The 17,250-nt window shown below is 41.9% G+C and overlaps 1 protein-coding gene and 1 long non-coding RNA gene across 2 annotated transcripts in view; both read left to right on the forward strand.

The window, feature by feature from the left end:
- Window positions 1-17,250, forward strand: part of LVRN (laeverin) — a 933,533-nt gene that overhangs the window by 71,215 nt on the left and 845,068 nt on the right. The window lies entirely within an intron of this gene.
- LOC138510096 (uncharacterized) lies at window positions 707-1,675 on the forward strand. Its single transcript, XR_011280316.1, has 2 exons — window positions 707-849; window positions 1,229-1,675. It is a non-coding gene; the product is annotated as an uncharacterized lncRNA (long non-coding RNA).

A 17,250-nucleotide genomic window follows, 5' to 3' on the forward strand; every position in this document is an offset into this window, starting at 1 on the left:
ATTTTGTCGAGATGGGCCATACGGCTGATCAGATGGAATGGTTTTGCATAGAAAAAGTATATGCACAAAACCAACCCCAACTATTAAAAAATTTAGATTACAAGGAACAAATGTGGATATTTAATCTAAAAACATTAACATTGGGCCTTAATACCATGGAACCATGGAATTCGAGTAACTAAATACTACCTGTCATAACATTTTATATATGTCGGGTAGTACACTGGTATACTGCCTAATCACGTGCGTCTTTCATCTGAGAGGGTACGGCCATTTAGAACGTAGGCCAGTTCAGTTTGTGGTCACGTGGTTAATTACGTGATCACATGATGTTTTTCACGCATATATCAATACCCTTGAAACGGTGATACTGTGTTGCACGCCACTTTCAATCGGACCCAGCTGGGATACGGGTGACTAGCTACTGTGAGAACTGGCGAGTTCTTTCGCTTAAGGTAAACATTCTGTCGTGTGGGGGCCTTTCGAATCACAGCGGTTTTCCAAATCGCTTCTTGCCTTTATTGTTTAGAGAAGGGAGCCCTACATCCTTGGCTTTCCGTTAAACCCCATCCGAGTCAAGTAATCTGGAGTCGGAAATATTGAGCAATTTTCAAATGCAACCCCTCTCCCCCTACCTTTTTGAAATTCTCTAAATAGTAAGCTTTTCAGCAAGCCGTATTTGTTTAGTCACAATTACGAACGAGCGTTTGGACATTCTCGAGAAGAACGTTGGCGTCCATACACTTCGCTATCTGCAGGAACTTCTACGGAGAAGCTATTGTTTAATATAAGTGAACACAGCGTACAATTTAAGGAAGAGACGCACAGCCTTCCATTGCATGAATGAAGGTTAGTTAATATTCTTTAGGTTTATCTTAAGTATGTGACTCTCGTGTCCTGTCCGTGGGCCGCTGTAGTGGAGGATCGACATATTGACCTTGTGATATTTATGTGTACATTTGTATATCTGTAGCATTGATTCTGTCTATGGCCTGGCTCTTATCTGCCTCTCGGAGACACCAATACAAGAGGGTAGCACTACTTTCTGCCAGACACCTCAGGTCCATCCTGGAACTTTTCCCGGGTTGGTAGCAGGCTCTTGTATATTATTACCTATTGTTCCACTATAGATATTTTTATTATGGATGTTATATGTTTTTTGTCCAAGTACAAGGGCTTCACACATTGATATGTATTATCTTTGATTTTCTTTCTTTCTTGATGTTAGAATATACTTTTGTTACTCCTGATGAAGACGTCACTACACTAAAGTATATACGTCGAAACCGGTCGAGTTTGGACTAAGATGAGGTCGTGGTTAGAAAACTCTGGGACCCATCTTAATTGCCTAGGCCACTGATGTCATCTGCTGTGGCCCGTCAAATTGATTTCATGTTCTTTCTATAAATCTTTCAGATGAATTAATTATGATGAATTTTCTTATAGATTTTATGTCGTACATTGATTGGTGTTTAGTATGAATGGTTTGTCTAAATGGATGGATGAGGTTGTATGCTTGGATGATTGAATAAGATGATTTTTATTATATAGATGTGTCTTTTTTAATAAAAATTGTTTCCTGCTATGTAAATTGTTATTACAAGTGCAGATTTAATCATGATTTGTTTGATATATTAAATTAGTATCAGGTTTAATAAAATCCTTGATACCGTTATTTTTGAATTGTTTCCTTTGGATGTCTTTCCGCTATCTAAATCTTAATTAATACTCCAATCCAAAGCGTGGGGTTTCCTGTGTCTTTCAGAGAATACTTATAAAGTATTAGAAACAGGGATGTGTTTGTAAATGAATGACGTGTGTATGTCGTGGTATTATGTGGTTTGCAGGGGGCGGCCTGCCTCAGGGGAGGCCTGCCTGGAGACACGGGGTCTGAGGAGGCCATGTGAGCGATGGCCCCTGGACGTGGGATACCTTTTGAAGTGTACATGCTGTTTGGCACCTTGGCCGTTTGCGCCCGTGACAGCCCCCCATGCCAGCACTCATCCCTGGGTGCGAACCGCCTTTGATAGAGGGTGGTGGGTTGGATGGGCCGGTGGGCACGCAGGCAAGTGTGTGGGAGCGAGGGGCCATCAGGTCCCTCTCATCCTTTACTTCTCAGTAGAAACTCGGACCAAGTGCCTCCAGTAGTGGGTTCGCCCTTGCCCTTATATGATGTTAACTTTGGTTGACATTCGCGTAGATGGGACCACTGAGCAGAGCACATGGCCCCCACCCTCGTTCCAACTCTGACTGTAAAACTCAAGAGGTATTTGCAATAGCTAATAAATGTAACACATCACTCTTCGTCTGAGATCATGGTCCTGCATGTGAACCAGCCTGAACTAAGCACATAGCTCATTCATCTCCACAAACGTGTCCTTGCCCACGCACCCTCGCCAGTGGAAACTTACTGCCATTCTGCCTGCCTGTGTCCCTGCAAGGTATTCTCTTCATGTGCCAGACCACTGGCCACGCCATGATGCACACCTAGCAGATCCCCAACTAACATTAGACCCCTACTGCAGTATATCGTTGCCTATCAATAACAAATGCCACATACCAGAGATTCTTGTGAGCACAGACCCACACTTCAAACAGTGTATTATAGTGGTCAAGACCCTTAACCTAAGGCCTGTATAATCCAATGTTAATTGATAGTATAGATATATGTGGGACTTTTATAGAGACATAACCGACTGAAAGACTTTGAACAAGTGTTATTTAGTGCATGCATTATTGAGAATATATTATGTTAGCTTAGATAGTGACCACCCTGCTTCACAGCGACCTGACCTTCACCCATTCGGAGCACAGATGTCTGACGTCCATCCTTGAATGGAGACACACGTGATTCATTTAAAAAATCGAAACAACCGTTGTTAAAATATATGTGGTGTTTTATTTTGTATCTTATTTTGATGACACAAAAATACAAGACTTTACACATTGTACAGGTCAGGTTGCAGCACAGCAAGAGAAAATCCCCTGTAATGACCGCTGTCACTTGGGAAAGTTTCTCTTATGGCACGAACGGCACAGGCGGGTATTACTCTTCGAACGCAGTGTCCAAGCCTCCCGTGAAGCCACCATGTAATACGATAGGCCACCAGCCTGTACCACCTGTGAAAGGGAATGAAACAAACTGTTTTTAAATGACCAAGATAAGTTTAATAAACGTTTGTTGTCAATGACAATTCTTGTAACTAATGGCATTCTGCTCGGACAAATGCTATCTAGACACTGCACACTATTGAACGACTTTCATGCGTCACAATGATATGTATATGTAATTTTGGATATAGTAGAAGACCATGAAATAGAAGTGGCATGACAAGCAGAGTATACTTACTCGTTACTCGGATTACGAGGACGAACAGTTGCGCGAAGTTCGTGCATAAGCACCATCATTATCCTCAACACGGACCGTGTGAGGCAGGCTGCCCTGAAGTCTGGCAGCTCGGTGATGCATTGCGGTCATGGCTCGCCTTCCGAAATGTAGGCCACGCATCCCGAGTTTTCACAGCAGCAGCAGTTCTCGTCCTCGGTTGGCATTAGCTCGCACTGATTGCATGTGCACCAGGTGGAAACACCGTCCATGCGACTAGGTCCAGGTTCTTCAGCTGTTGAATCTTCCTCGCAACTGCCGTCTGAAGACCCATTGTTTTCGCGTGTTTCCCTTTCCAGTAGTTCCTCCTTGGTATACTCGGGCTCGTTCATGTAGGGCATTATTATAGCCATTGTGTGTTAAACAAACTAAAATAATTTTTTAGCGGTGGTACTGGTATCTGTTCACACGGGCTACAAGCAATGAAAGCAGCTGACCAGAGCACAGAATCAAGTCACAGAATACTCAAAGTAACACAGAGAGAGGAATGGAATCGAAAATCTGCTGCTGTGTGCTGTAAAACGGTCTGTTTATACTTATTGAGGAAAGAGGCGTCCTGCCATTTCCATGGCGACACATCATTAGCTGAAGCGCAGCGAATGTTGACACGAGACGTGCTTTGGCATTGTGAAATGGGCAGTACGCGTCTGCTGATGACAGGCTCAGGGGCGGGGGATATGATTTAGTGCCGCAAAAGCAGGTCAGCCAGGGCGATGGGGCAAGTGATAGGATTATCACAAAATGGCAGCGCCCTGATGCCTGTTTTCGCATGCGTTTAATGGATGAAAACTCGGGTAAGGTCCATAGGAATTTTTTCTAAAATCGAGCGACTTAGGCTTAAAAACACATGGCCGACCCGTAGGGACAATAAAAAATGTTGACCGAACCATTCCTTTAATATCCAAGTAATCCAACAGCAGGGGAAGAATCGCATTGAAAGAGCTACAAATTATTTTTTGAAAACTGATTATAAAATAACAGACAAAGGAGGACGTATCCCATATTCTAGTACAGAAAAATATGACCGAATGGTTTTCAGCATGCCTACATATGAGGAATATTAAGCTAAGCAAAATGTAGAAGTGATTCATTATCTGAGATTATTTTGTGTATTTCGGAGCAAACTAGCAGAGGTTTGGGGAATAGTTTTATCACACAACTGGAATATGACTTTCTCAAGAATCCCCACCCTAAACATCCAGATTTGTTTGCTCTCCACAAAATTCATGAGGATCCTTTGTATGCCCCAGGTAGACCTAAAGTATCCTGGCCTGGATCTGTACTAGAACCTTTATAGAAATATGTAGTTATAGTTCCAAAATCTCCAGCCACAAATAGTTCCAACATATTACTAGATACCAAAGAGGTAATGAAAGAGGTTATAGATTCATTGAAATGCTGTGATTCTGTTGAATAAAAGGACATCTTATTGATATTTAATATTACATTTCTATATATCAACATTCCACAAGAATAAGCTTTTGACGTGACAAGAATATACTTGACCAGAGACCTATACCACATGTAGTGCGACCATAATTCATTATGGAAATAATGGACATTTCCCCACAGAAGAATTTTTTCCTGTTAAAGGAAAAATGTTTGCCTAGGTGAAGGGCACAGTCACAGGTGTCCCCTTTATGCCTGGTTAGCTAGCTAATGTATTTATGACTGACTTTGGGGAACAATACATAATGTACAGTAATGCATACTGTGAACCAAGCTAATTATGGCGTCCCAGCTCTGGTGACAATTTTGTAATATGGAGAAGAAATTAAAACCATTTAAAAGAAATAATTCCAGGGTTGGACAAATGAACAATACATACGTTTGGCCAAACAAAAATTGCCTCTCCCGGACATGAAGATTTTACATAAGGATGTCAAATTGATGAAAACTTTATACAAAAAGAAGGACTGACACACAATACTCTATTAAACAAATCAGCACCCAAAATCCCAGAGGGATAGTATTCCATTTTCACAATTTCTTATAATTAGGAGAAACTATTAATTGAAAGAAGATTATTTTTTCAAACTGGCATATTTAGGAATAGGGGCCATCGATCACATTGATTACAGCATTCACATAACAAAGTTGGTATTATGATCAAGGAGTCTTGCTATGGACCGAATATACCAAACCAGAGATTAAAAAATGGTGGGCGTGACTACTTTTTCTATGTATTAATTTCAAAATAAGAAAAGGATATCCGGCAACTTGTATTTTCTAGATGCACAGATTCTTAACCAAGGGAAGGCATTACTTGTCTTTAAAAAAGGTATTCATTTAAGAGAACTCCTTGCACACTCTTTAGGAGAAGCTGATAAATGTGGGCAGCATGATATTTACCTCTTGTTATTGGACATGTTCCATGTGGGCTTTGTGTGATGTATCCTCCTATGAAGACCAATATCTTTGAGTATCAAAATGTGAAGTGGAGCTTCAAGCCTTCCGCAACTGTCAAATCAAAAATGTGGTACATGCCATTAAATGTAAATGTGATATATATATTTACGCAAAGATGTGGAGGCCCCTCTACTGGGAACAAACATGGGTAAAATACCCTTTTCTATAGAATGTCTACAACCACTTTTTAGCTCAATGCACCCTTCACAGAGGAGACATATCCATTTTCAAATAAGTATGCTCCCACCAACAAGGGCAGTCCATCACCAACATGCTAGGCAATTTCCCTCTGAACAAGAGTACCATCAGTAACCCCAGACACATGTTTCGGCCTTGCTGGGCTTCCACAGTGAGATGAAGCTGATCTCACTGTGCTTAGAGAGACACTGCTTCACCTCACTGAGGAGGCCCAACAAGGCCGAAACATGTGTCTGGGGTTGCTGTTGGATATTTCTTCTCTGTGAAAGGTACAGTGAGCTAAGATGTGGTTGTAGACCATCCTGAGTTGGAACCTTCCATAGACCCGGTTATTCGAACCATGTTAGCTCTCAGTAGAGGGGGTCTCACAATTGTGTATAAAGTGATATCATCTATATTGGCCTGACTATATGCCCCCTATACATCCAATTGGGAAACGCAGGTTATACACAGGGTCAGGCTTTACACAGCTGGTATGGATGCTAAGCACAGTGAATGTGATGGCTTGATCATAGAACAGTTGGAAGGCAGCAGTTGCTATTCTAATTTAATATGCAATTGATGTTTGAGGTACTGCTATATATCTAGGCTCTATGATTAGATTTGTAGCTATATATATAGATTTTAAAGTCAAGGGGTGCCGGATGATTCATCCTGGAGATTGAAGCTTAGAGACCATAGGATGTCATTTTAGGGTCACCAGGGGTCACAGCTGCGACCCCTGATGTCTCCCTTGCTATCCCTGTGGTCTTCCTTGCTTTTTAAAAAAAAATGTGAGCTCCTGGGATGTGGCCACTGCCATGTGCCTCTTTGTTTCTGGAGTGGCTGACTTTCTTGTTCAGTCCTCTCCAAAGAAACAGGGAGTTCCACAAGTGTAACACTTTCAGCAGTGACCCTAAATAAGAATGAATAGGAATAACAAATACTTTGTCTTTCTGGAATTCTATACAATAATTGCTAGACTCATTAAAGGTTTATTTCAGTGACTCTTCAGGGGTTGAGTCACTGATTTAGTCTGTCCTTAAACACCTCAACTCAGCCTTTCATCCTTCTGAGGTCGATAAATGAGTACCAACACAGGTTGGATGATATTGTATTTATATTTGTTCTATATAAAGCCCTTAAGCGTAAGTGCTATATAACACATCATTATCTTTTGGCCTTGGACATCTGCTCGCATTCACAGTAATTTGGTTATATGGGCCAATACACACTGATATTAATGATACATATGGTGATCCATTATTGTATGAAATGTATATCACATTAAAGTGATATCGTAACCATATTTTTCGTAGTGTACTTAGGAACAATGCTATGTGATGCCACTTCCTGTTGTCAAGGCGTGAAAGGTCATGTTCCTTCGCTTCCTGTGATATCACTTCAGGGTGGGGTCAAATGATGTCACTTCCTGTGATGTCATCAGAGGTCAAGTGTTGTGTGATGTCACTTCTGCTACTCCTGGCATTTTGTTAAAATGACGTCCCCCGAATGACACACTTTCTGATCGCTGTTAAGTGACAAAAGCTAATTTTTATTGCATTCCATTACGAACAGAAATTGAACTTTGGACAGGTTCAGAAGAGGAAACAAATAGTTTACTATGTCTTGCTCCTATTAAAGACTTAATGCACTTCATTTATTTCTGCCTGGCATATTTGCAAATTAGGAAAATAACACATTTCTTGGTTTTAAGAGACACTGGGTTCGTTCAATTTCGGGCAGCTCTATGTTTTTTTTATTAAATGTCAATTCCTGTTCCATTGGGTGGGCTTTACTGACATATCTTCGCCAAGCGTTAAAAATAAGGATATTTGTTTTTGGTCTTTTCATTAGTGCTATTTATAATAGTTTTTACTCATTTTTGTACATATGTATTATTGATTCTTAATTAAGGGTGATGACCCGCAATTCGCGCTCCTCCAGAGAATATTACAATATCGTTATGTACACATACACAAGCGTTCAGCATCGGTAATTTATGCAGTGTTTATTAACACATTCTGTCAGCCGACACGTGTTTCGACATTAAAGTGGTCCTCAAGGCTGACAAGACCATAGCAAAGAGTAAATGTGTTCCACCATACATAAAAAAGTTGAGTAAACATTGCTTGATACATGGTATCACAAGTTGATGTCACAAAGCATTGCACAGTCAAATCAAAAGATATAAAAGGTTCACATACCCATGATGACACACGTATATTCAATGACAATGAGGGGAGAAAAGGATAACAGAAGAACATTACATTACTTATACGATTAAATATAAAGTAGAAACTGTTGGTGACGTGTGTGTGCCATGCACCACCCATGCCTGCACAGCACCGCCAAAATAGTTCACACCACAAAGTGCACCCTCCTGGTTTATGTGCGCGCAAATATGTTATTTCACTAGAACCCATCTAGTGTTAGTGGAGACTTAAGAGTATAGCAGCTGTGATGCCCTTGATGCATACGGTCATGCAAAATGATCAAATGACTACTTTAACCCAAATCAGTCTAAAAGTGCTATTTAATAGATGATATGCATATCATCTCACCTTCCTTCTTTAGATTCTCGGAAATGTTAATCCTGGCATACTATTCTGTCAAGCGAAATGCCTTTTAATATCGTTTTCATGGCACACATTGTTTAATGTCACCCGATGCCATCTGTTAATACATAAATATGTGCCTTAAAGTTGCACGTATATTGTCTCCAAATAAATATTAGAACTTAAACAATGCAATATTAGTTACATGATCTCGCTCACCATCCATAAAGAAATTCAATTGAGGCGCTTGGTGTTATATTCAGTAATAACCCGTTGCTCTAATTTCCCCGTTCAGGTTGTCTATTCCAACTTTTCCTGTCCTACAAAGACATCAATCTATTACTAAATATTCAGACGCCCGTTATTATTTTTAAACCTCAATCATTAAATAGTGATGACTGCCCTTACCAATATATCGGGGCTGAATCCCCATCTAAGTGCTCGCAGTGTAATAAAAGACGCTGCCGCTATTTAGGGAGTGTTAAATAATGTTTAAGGGGACCGAGACGAACCCTAATTCTATTGAATTCTACTCTGGAGAGCAGAATCAATATTAGAGAGTGATCTTGTTATGGCGCATGCGCATTGGCTATGAATGCGTGACATTACGATTTATGCGTTGTAATAAAAAGTAAATGGAACACTATGCAAACATCCATTATTTAATGATGTCATCATGAGTCAGAATATATTTGGTGTTAATAATATTGTACTGTTTTAGTGGTATAATTACTTCATTATGAAATTTTAAACCTAACCATACAAAGTGTGCTATTATTAAATCCAAACTTTAGCTATGTTCAACAGTGAGCATGAATAGAATTGCAGACTGCCAAACCATGAAAAACAGAATCTTAGAGCAAAGCAAAATGCAGCATGTATACATCTACAAAGCGTAGTACAGTTGGAAAAAAAAATTCTCTTTCCCTTCTGTGTTCCACCATATTACGAAATTCAATCCACAGTGGTAATGTATTAGGACTTGGATCCTTATTGTGCAAAATGTATAATATTCAATATCAATATATAGGCTGCATGTAGATATTCTGACAATTAGCATATATATATGCATGTGACTCATAGAAAGACATGCATCTCATGATCCGTATTAAGCCCAATTTGTGTGCACCGTAAAAGACAAATGAGCCTAGCGTCCATTTGTCTCAATTTGAGGGTGATATCACCCCCTTTTTCCCCTAATTTAGCTTTTCTGAGTCCCACAAAGCGAATGTCTTCCTTGTTATCTATTTGGTGTATGTTTATTGCAAGGGGCAGTCTCAGATCCTGGCTGCCCAGACTTGCCAAATGTTCACGAATCCTACATCGTAATTGTCAAATAGTGGAATCAATATAAACTTTGGCCCACATGCATTTGAGAGCCTATACCACATGTATGGTCCTGCAATTAATGTGATCCTGTTTTTGTAGACTATGTCCATTGATTACCATATGTTGAGTTACGTTACTGTCCGCATACTTACACATTGAGCAGGGGCCACACTTGTGGAAACCGGTAACAGGGGACAACCATGTACTTCTATCCCTGAGCGGTGTTTTGCATAACTGAAAAAATGACGGACTAGTAAAATTGCGAATAGTTTCTGATCTAGTAAAAATAAACTTGGGTTTATCTGCCAGAAAGGGTCTAATGTCCTTGTCCAATAGTAAAGTGTCCCAGTGCCTAAGTAGTAACTTGTACAGACATTTGGAATCTTTTGAGAACTTAGTAATAACATCGATTGTATGTTGAGTCATAGGTTTATGTTTGTTAGACTGCAAGGTAACATTCCAGTCCATCGTGTGGTATCTGCTGAGACTCTTTTTGATACTTTCCTTGGCGTATCCCCTTTGTTTGAACCTGTTTGATAGGAGTTCACATTCTCGTTTAAAATCTGTTTCCCTGTTACAGTTCCTACGGGCTCGATAAAATTCCCCCTTGGGATATTGTGTATAGTAGATGACTGATGGCAACTGGTGGAATACAGAGTGGAATTAGCCTCAGATGGTTTCCGAAATGTTTTGGTGTTGATAATGCTGTTGTCTATAAAGATCGTAAGATCAAGAAAGTCAATGGTTTCGCAGCTACACTGTGTTGTGAATTTAATGCTATATGTGTTGGTGTTGATTAATATACAAAACTGTAGTAATTCATTAATGGATCCTGACCAAATCATAAGGACATCATCTATGAATCTTCTCCACATCACAATTTTAGGTTTATATTGTGTGTTGTTCAAGATGTGGCTTTCTTCCATCTGTGCCATAAATAAATTTGCCAAGGTGGGGGCATATTTAGCCACCATCGCCACACCTTGAATTTGGGTGTAATATTGTTCGTTGAAAAGAAACACAATATTTTCAAGTGTGAGTTTAAGAAACACTTTGAGCATGTTCACATGGGTTCTGTATGAAGCCGATTCATTCCGATATGTATAATCCAAGCATGCCACAGCTAAATTGTGGTCTATGCTTGTATATAAAGCAGAAACATCCAAAGTTACCAACATATAGTGTGATTGCCATTCGATTTGCGAAAGAATTTGTAACACATGTGTTATGTCCCTGATGTAAGAGGGCATCTGTGTCACAAATTGTTTGAGTGTATTTTCAAGATATTTGGATAACCCTTCGGTAGCCCAGCCAATCCCACTCATAATGGGCCTCACCTCTGGGAGATGCTCAAAAGACTTGTGAATTTTGGACAAGAAATATATAGTGGGCATGGTGGGCTCTGTGATGCTCAAAAACGTCTTTTCGTCATCCGTTAAATATCCTAATAGATACCAATCATTAATCATGCTCAACATGTTCTTGACTATTGCCTTGGAGGGATTTGTATTTAGTCGATGGTAACAATTAGGGATATTTAAGTGCTGATTAGCCATTTGTAAATAATCAATGATGTTGAGTATCACTATATTACCCCCTTTGTCAGCTTCTTTGATGGTGATTGTCGGGTCCTTGGCTAGTCTATTCAAAGAGGCTCTTTCACCACCAGTCAAGTTTGAAAATGTTTTCCTAGAATGGAATCGCATTTTGTCCATGGATAAATGGATATCTTTTGTTATAGCTTGATGAAATGGTTCTAGAACATTATCAGCTGTAAAATTTGGGGTAAATCTAGATTTTGGTTTAAGGTTATGTGTTCTCAACATTTTTTCTTGTACCCCTAGATCTTCACAGATTTGTGCATTATCTGGTGTAATTTCTGAACTAAGTGATAGCAAAGTCTGAGTATTCTCAATATGTTGCATGGTATACGTACTTAAAGGATTCTGAGTTGGAGTTCGAGTGTACATTTGTACCTGGGTGGCAAAAAACTTCTTGAATTTAAGCTTTCGTACAAACTTGAAGATATCTATCTGGAATTGTACAAAGTCTGTCTCTGATGTTGGTGCATATGAGAATCTTTTGTTAAGAACTGAAATCTCAGTGGGCGTGAGTATTCTGATTGATAAGTTTACTGCTAGATTTGAAGCAGTCATCTCCCTTGTTGTTTGCGTGCTATGGACCTGGTTAGTATACTTCTTGGTCTTGGTTCCCCTTCTGTGTTTTCTTCCCCCCCTCCTGCGTCTAAGGAGGTTGTTGTTGTAGTATCTAGTGATGGATCGATAGGAAATCTGACTTGTTTGTATGACTTTTGGGCTCCCTTCTTCTACCTTCTTATCTGTCCTAAAAATCCAGCTCTGCTAGTTGGAGAGCTGGCAACTGATGTGGTAGCTTCCTCCTCAGAATCAGGATCCGTGCTGGCTGGAGATGAGACAGGAGGATGATGAGTTCGGTCTTGTCATCATTCAGGCATAGACTGTGGGAGGCCATCCATGCCTGGATGATGAGGTACACCCTGTTCACCAAGGCCAAATCCTTGTTGTAATCTCCTGTCAACGGGATGAAGATCTGGGTATCATCAGCGTAATTAGTGTAGGTGATACCCAGACCATCCAGATCATCAAACAGGGGCTTCGTGAACACGTTGTACAGTATAGGGGAGACACATGAACCCTGGGGGACCCCACATGTGATGGGGATGGGGTCAGCGGAGGTTGAGGTGGAGAAGACACGCGTGGATCTGTTGCTCAGGAATGACTCAATCCAGCCGATGGCTTCTTGGGAGAAGTGGGCAGCCGAGTCTAGGTGGTTACAGAGAATTCTGTGATCCACTAGATCGAATGCTGCAGAGAGGTCTAGAAGAAGCAATAGAGCCATTTTCCCATTATCTCTCAGAGTGTCGATTTGGGCCTTAAGGTCAATGAGAGCTGTCTCTGTTCCATGTTGGGGTCTAAAGCCTGATTGCCGGATTCCCAAAAGGTGGTTTTGCTCAAGATATTTTTTTTGTATTTGTTTATAGGCTGTCTTATCTAATATTTTGAGCAAAAAGGGGACGTGGTAATGGGTCTGTAGTTAGTGGGTATCGTCGGGTCTAGGGAGGGTTTTTTGAGTAGAGGGAGGACCCACGAATTCTTTAAGGTTATTAGGGATGGTACCTGATGAGAAGGAGGCGTTAATAAGTTTGGTGATGAATGGTGAGAGGTCTCTAGCTGCGTCTTTGATGATTTGTGCGGGGCAAGGGTCGCCCTGACAGTTTGAGGGTTTAAGGCTGAGGATGATTTTTTCCACTTCTAGCTTAGAGACTTTGGAAAAGCTGAAGCGGGAGAGTGGGTTAGGTAGCGGGTTCTGAGGCGTGAGGCGTGGTGTTGGGTGTGTGGGAGTATTAGTGAAGTTGGTAGAGTTTGTTAGGGAATCTTTCTTGTTGGAAATTTTGATTTGAAGGCCTGCTATTTTATTAGACAGGGCATTTTGGACACTGGTGCACCATTGTTTATCTTTCACACATGTGTCTGGGACTAGGACAGGTGTTTCCAGTTCTTTGATGATAGTGAACAGTTCCTTAGTACTGGATTTGGCTTGTGATATTCTCTGGTTGTATGATTCCTGTTTAGCGATGATGATTTCCTTTTTGTAGGTAGAGACTATTTTGTTGAGGATCTGCATGTTAGTGTATGTGGGAGATTGTCTCCCAGCTTGTTCTTTTATGTGCTTCTCTAATCTGAGGGCTTTTAGATGGGTAGAGAACCATGTGTTCAGATGTTTTTTCAGCTTACATTTTCTCAGTTTTAGGGGTGCGACAGAGTCTAAGGCTGAGCGCATGCTATTGTTATAACTTTCTATGAGGTTGTGGGGGTTAGAGGTAGCTGAGAGTTGGTTCAAAGTTGGGAGGATAAGGGGGATGAGTTTTTCAGCTGTGATGTTTTTCTTGCTTCTCGTGGGGATAGCTGTGGCTAGAGGGTTCTTAATAATTGGGCTAGCGGCTTCCAGGTTGAAGGTGAGGAGATGGTGGTCGGACCATGGTTGGGGGGTGTTGGCTGTGATTGAGGCCACACAGTTGTGGTCAGCTACCCAGTCCAGGGTTCTTCCTTTGTTGTGGGTAGGGGTGGACACTCTTTGCGTAAAGCCTAATTCTAACAGGGCATTGTTAATGAGGGTAGCCTGGAGGTCTTTGGGGTCTTTGAGGCCCAGGTTGAAGTCTCCTAAGAGGAGGCTCTGGGTGGTGTTTTTTAAGTTGTTGGTGAGGGTGGTGGTGAGATCTTCCTCGAAGGAACGTAGTGGTCCAGGGGGTCTGTAGAGTAAGTGGATGGTGATAGTTTGGGAGTTGGCGGTAGGAAGTTTAGCTGTGAGAGATTTGCATGATGGGAAGTGGTTAGTGGTGTCAAGTCTGATGTTGAGGTGTGTTTTGGCAATTATAGCGAGGCCTCCACCTCTAGATTCTGTTCTGTCCGCTCGGATGATAGTATAGCCGTCAGGGATGGCTAGTGAGAGAGCAGGGCCAGTGGCTGCATGGAGCCAGGAATCAGTGATGGCTAGGAAGTCTAGTTCTTCTGCTAGAATGAGGTCTGCTATGTCTGTGGCATGGGCTACTACAGATTGTGTGTTAATTAAGGCACCTCTTATGAGAAGGGTGATAAATTTAGTGTGGGTGGCTGTGGTGGTTAATTTGAGAGCCTTATGCTTGGTATTAGATTGGCTGTGCTTGGGTGTGTCCATGGGGCGGTTGGTGGGAGGGACCGAGTGCATGGGTAGGCTCCGGTTAGTCAATTTGGATTGGTTGGAACCTCTGGATCGGGCTCATATAGTTTGGGTAATCTGGCAAGTAGTTTGGTGTTTCTGGCGGCGAGGCTACATGGTGTAGAGAGGTGCATTGTGAGTGGGGCAATGGTGCCTATGGAAGCAGTATAAGAGGTAAGGCTGTGGTGACTGGACAGGTGGGTGAGGTGAGAATTACTCTCAGCAGTGCTGATAAGGTGCCTGGTAGGTACATTCTGTAGGTATAAGTAGGGTGTGGTAGTCAGTTGGCAAGGCAAGTAACTGCTAAGTGCATCATGGGTGACCAGAGTAGTTATATAGCCGGAGTAGTTGGTCAAGAACGGGGCAGCTGGGTACAAATAGTATGGCAGAAAAGTCTGTCTAGGATCGACAGTCACAAGCTGGACTAAAATACAATGTGCAGGCAAGTGAGAACCAATATGTCAGCAGGTCTGACTAGGTTTGACAATCACAAGCTAGGCTAAAATATAATGTGCAGGCAAGTGGGAACCAATATGGCAGCAGGGTCTGTCTAGGTTTGACTATCACAAATTAGGCTAGAAACACTGTGCAGGCAGGTAAGAACCAGTATGGCAACAGGGTCTGTCTAGGTTTGACAATCACAGATTAGGCTAGAAACGCTGTGCAGGCAGGTAAGAACCAGTATGGCAACAGGGTCTGACTAGGTTTGACAATCACAGATTAGGCTAGAAACGCTGTGCAGGCAGGTAAGAACCAGTATGGCAACAAGGTCTGTCTAGGTTTGACAATCACAGAATAGACTAGAAACGCTGTGCAGGCAGGTAAGGACCAGTATGGCAACAGGGTCTGTCTAGGTTTGACAATCACAGATTAGGCTAGAAACGCTGTGCAGGCAGGTAAGGACCAGTATGGCAACAGGGTCTGTCTAGGTTTGACAATCACAGATTAGGCTAGAAACACTGTGCAGACAGGTAAGGACCAGTATGGCAACAGGGTCTGTCTAGGTTTGACAATCACAGATTAGGCTAGAAACACTGTGCAGGCAGGTACGAACTAAGGCAACTGGCAATAGTGTTGTTTCCAGTGGTCACTTAAAAATTACTCTAATAAAGTGGGAGCAACAGCAATACACCTCAATCATAGCATTACAGTAATATGCGTGGCAGTAGTACCAGAGTGTAAATATATGGTTAGCAAGAGAATAGTTGGCTAAAGGACAGTAGTGAAACAGTCAATTATACGTTTTGGCTAGCCCAAGTGAGCATTTTAACTCATTCAAAACTAAAGAAGATGATTTGGTTAAGACACCATATAGGCTGTAGTGAACCAGAAATACAAAAATGCATTACACTCAGCAGAGCGGGTTGCCAGCATACGAGCAAGTATCATATTTGCTGAATATAAGTGTAGGCTGGGTGGGGGTAAACAGTATGAGGCGCAGCACCGATAAGATGATATACATAGAGCGTGCTCGTAAGAGATGCGATATGAGAGGCCAACAAGGTCAGACAACCGTGAAGCTGTGCAGCAGTGCACAATTTGCAAAAGTCCAAAGCGCGGGCAACAGAAAATGTGTCTTTTAAACAGTTCCTTGTAGCAATGTGAGAACAACAATCTGACGTAGTAAACAGCATAACATAGGTTGCAATGAAGGTATGACCATAAACACTGGTGAGCTGCTTACCCTAATATATGAGCATACATGAGCAACGTATTACAAGTGGGTCCCAGGAGAAGCAGGGGTTCTGGCACTCAGCACTTTTCGGCTCCTGGCAGGCTCTGGACAGGAGAAAGCCTTAGGCAGTGTGCCTTCAGTGGTGGGCCGGCTTAATCACCTGCCGGCTTACTATTGGCCAGAAAATAGGGACTCCAGGCCAATCAGGATAGGGGGCTGAGCCTGGTGTGTTTCCTCGAGTGGAAACTGCTAACAAACGTTGCGGGCAGCCATTTTCAAGTGGCTATGGTCCTCGTGGTCGTCTATGGCGGCGATTGCACTCCAGAGTACTGGAGGTAGGCCTGATGCAGAACGAGTGGCATTAAGCACAAATTGAGTGTGCTGGCGAATTACGGAGGGGCTCCAGTGAATAAAAATTATTTTTTCCGATGATGCAGCGGACATCAGGTCTGTATCTCTTTTAGAACAAAGCCTGTGAATATCCTCCCAATCATGTCCAACATAGAGAGCAGTCTGAAATTTTCCGGCATGGCCCTGTCTCCCCTCTTATAAACAGGGACAAGAACAGACTGCCTCCATGTGGACGGAATGGTGTTCTCAAGACAAACCTAATCAAATAAGGCCTTCAGATAGGGAGCCCAGCTCTTAGGATCACTCCAGAGGACCACATTGGCTAATCTATGTGGGCTGGGGGGCCTGGATGACTTTAACTTTTTAATGGCTGCCAGTATGGTCTCAATTGAGGTATACAGTGGACAGATTTCTCTATTCCCAGTATCACAAGGGACAATAGGCACTACTGTTGAATTTATCTTTGAGTCTACAAAACTCAACTCAAACATGTACTTTCACTGATAGGGTGGAAAATGTGTTTTTGCTTAAGTCCCTTCGCATCGGTCAACACCTGCCATATTGATCACGTATTTCCACTCCCAAGAGCTCCAATCCTCCGTTGCCACTGTGTATTTAAGGCTGAACTTTTC

This window comes from Ambystoma mexicanum, chromosome 6p (genome assembly GCF_040938575.1).
Source record: "Ambystoma mexicanum isolate Mex_15411 chromosome 6p, UKY_AmexF1_1, whole genome shotgun sequence".
NCBI classification, from domain to species: Eukaryota; Metazoa; Chordata; class Amphibia; order Caudata; family Ambystomatidae; genus Ambystoma; species Ambystoma mexicanum.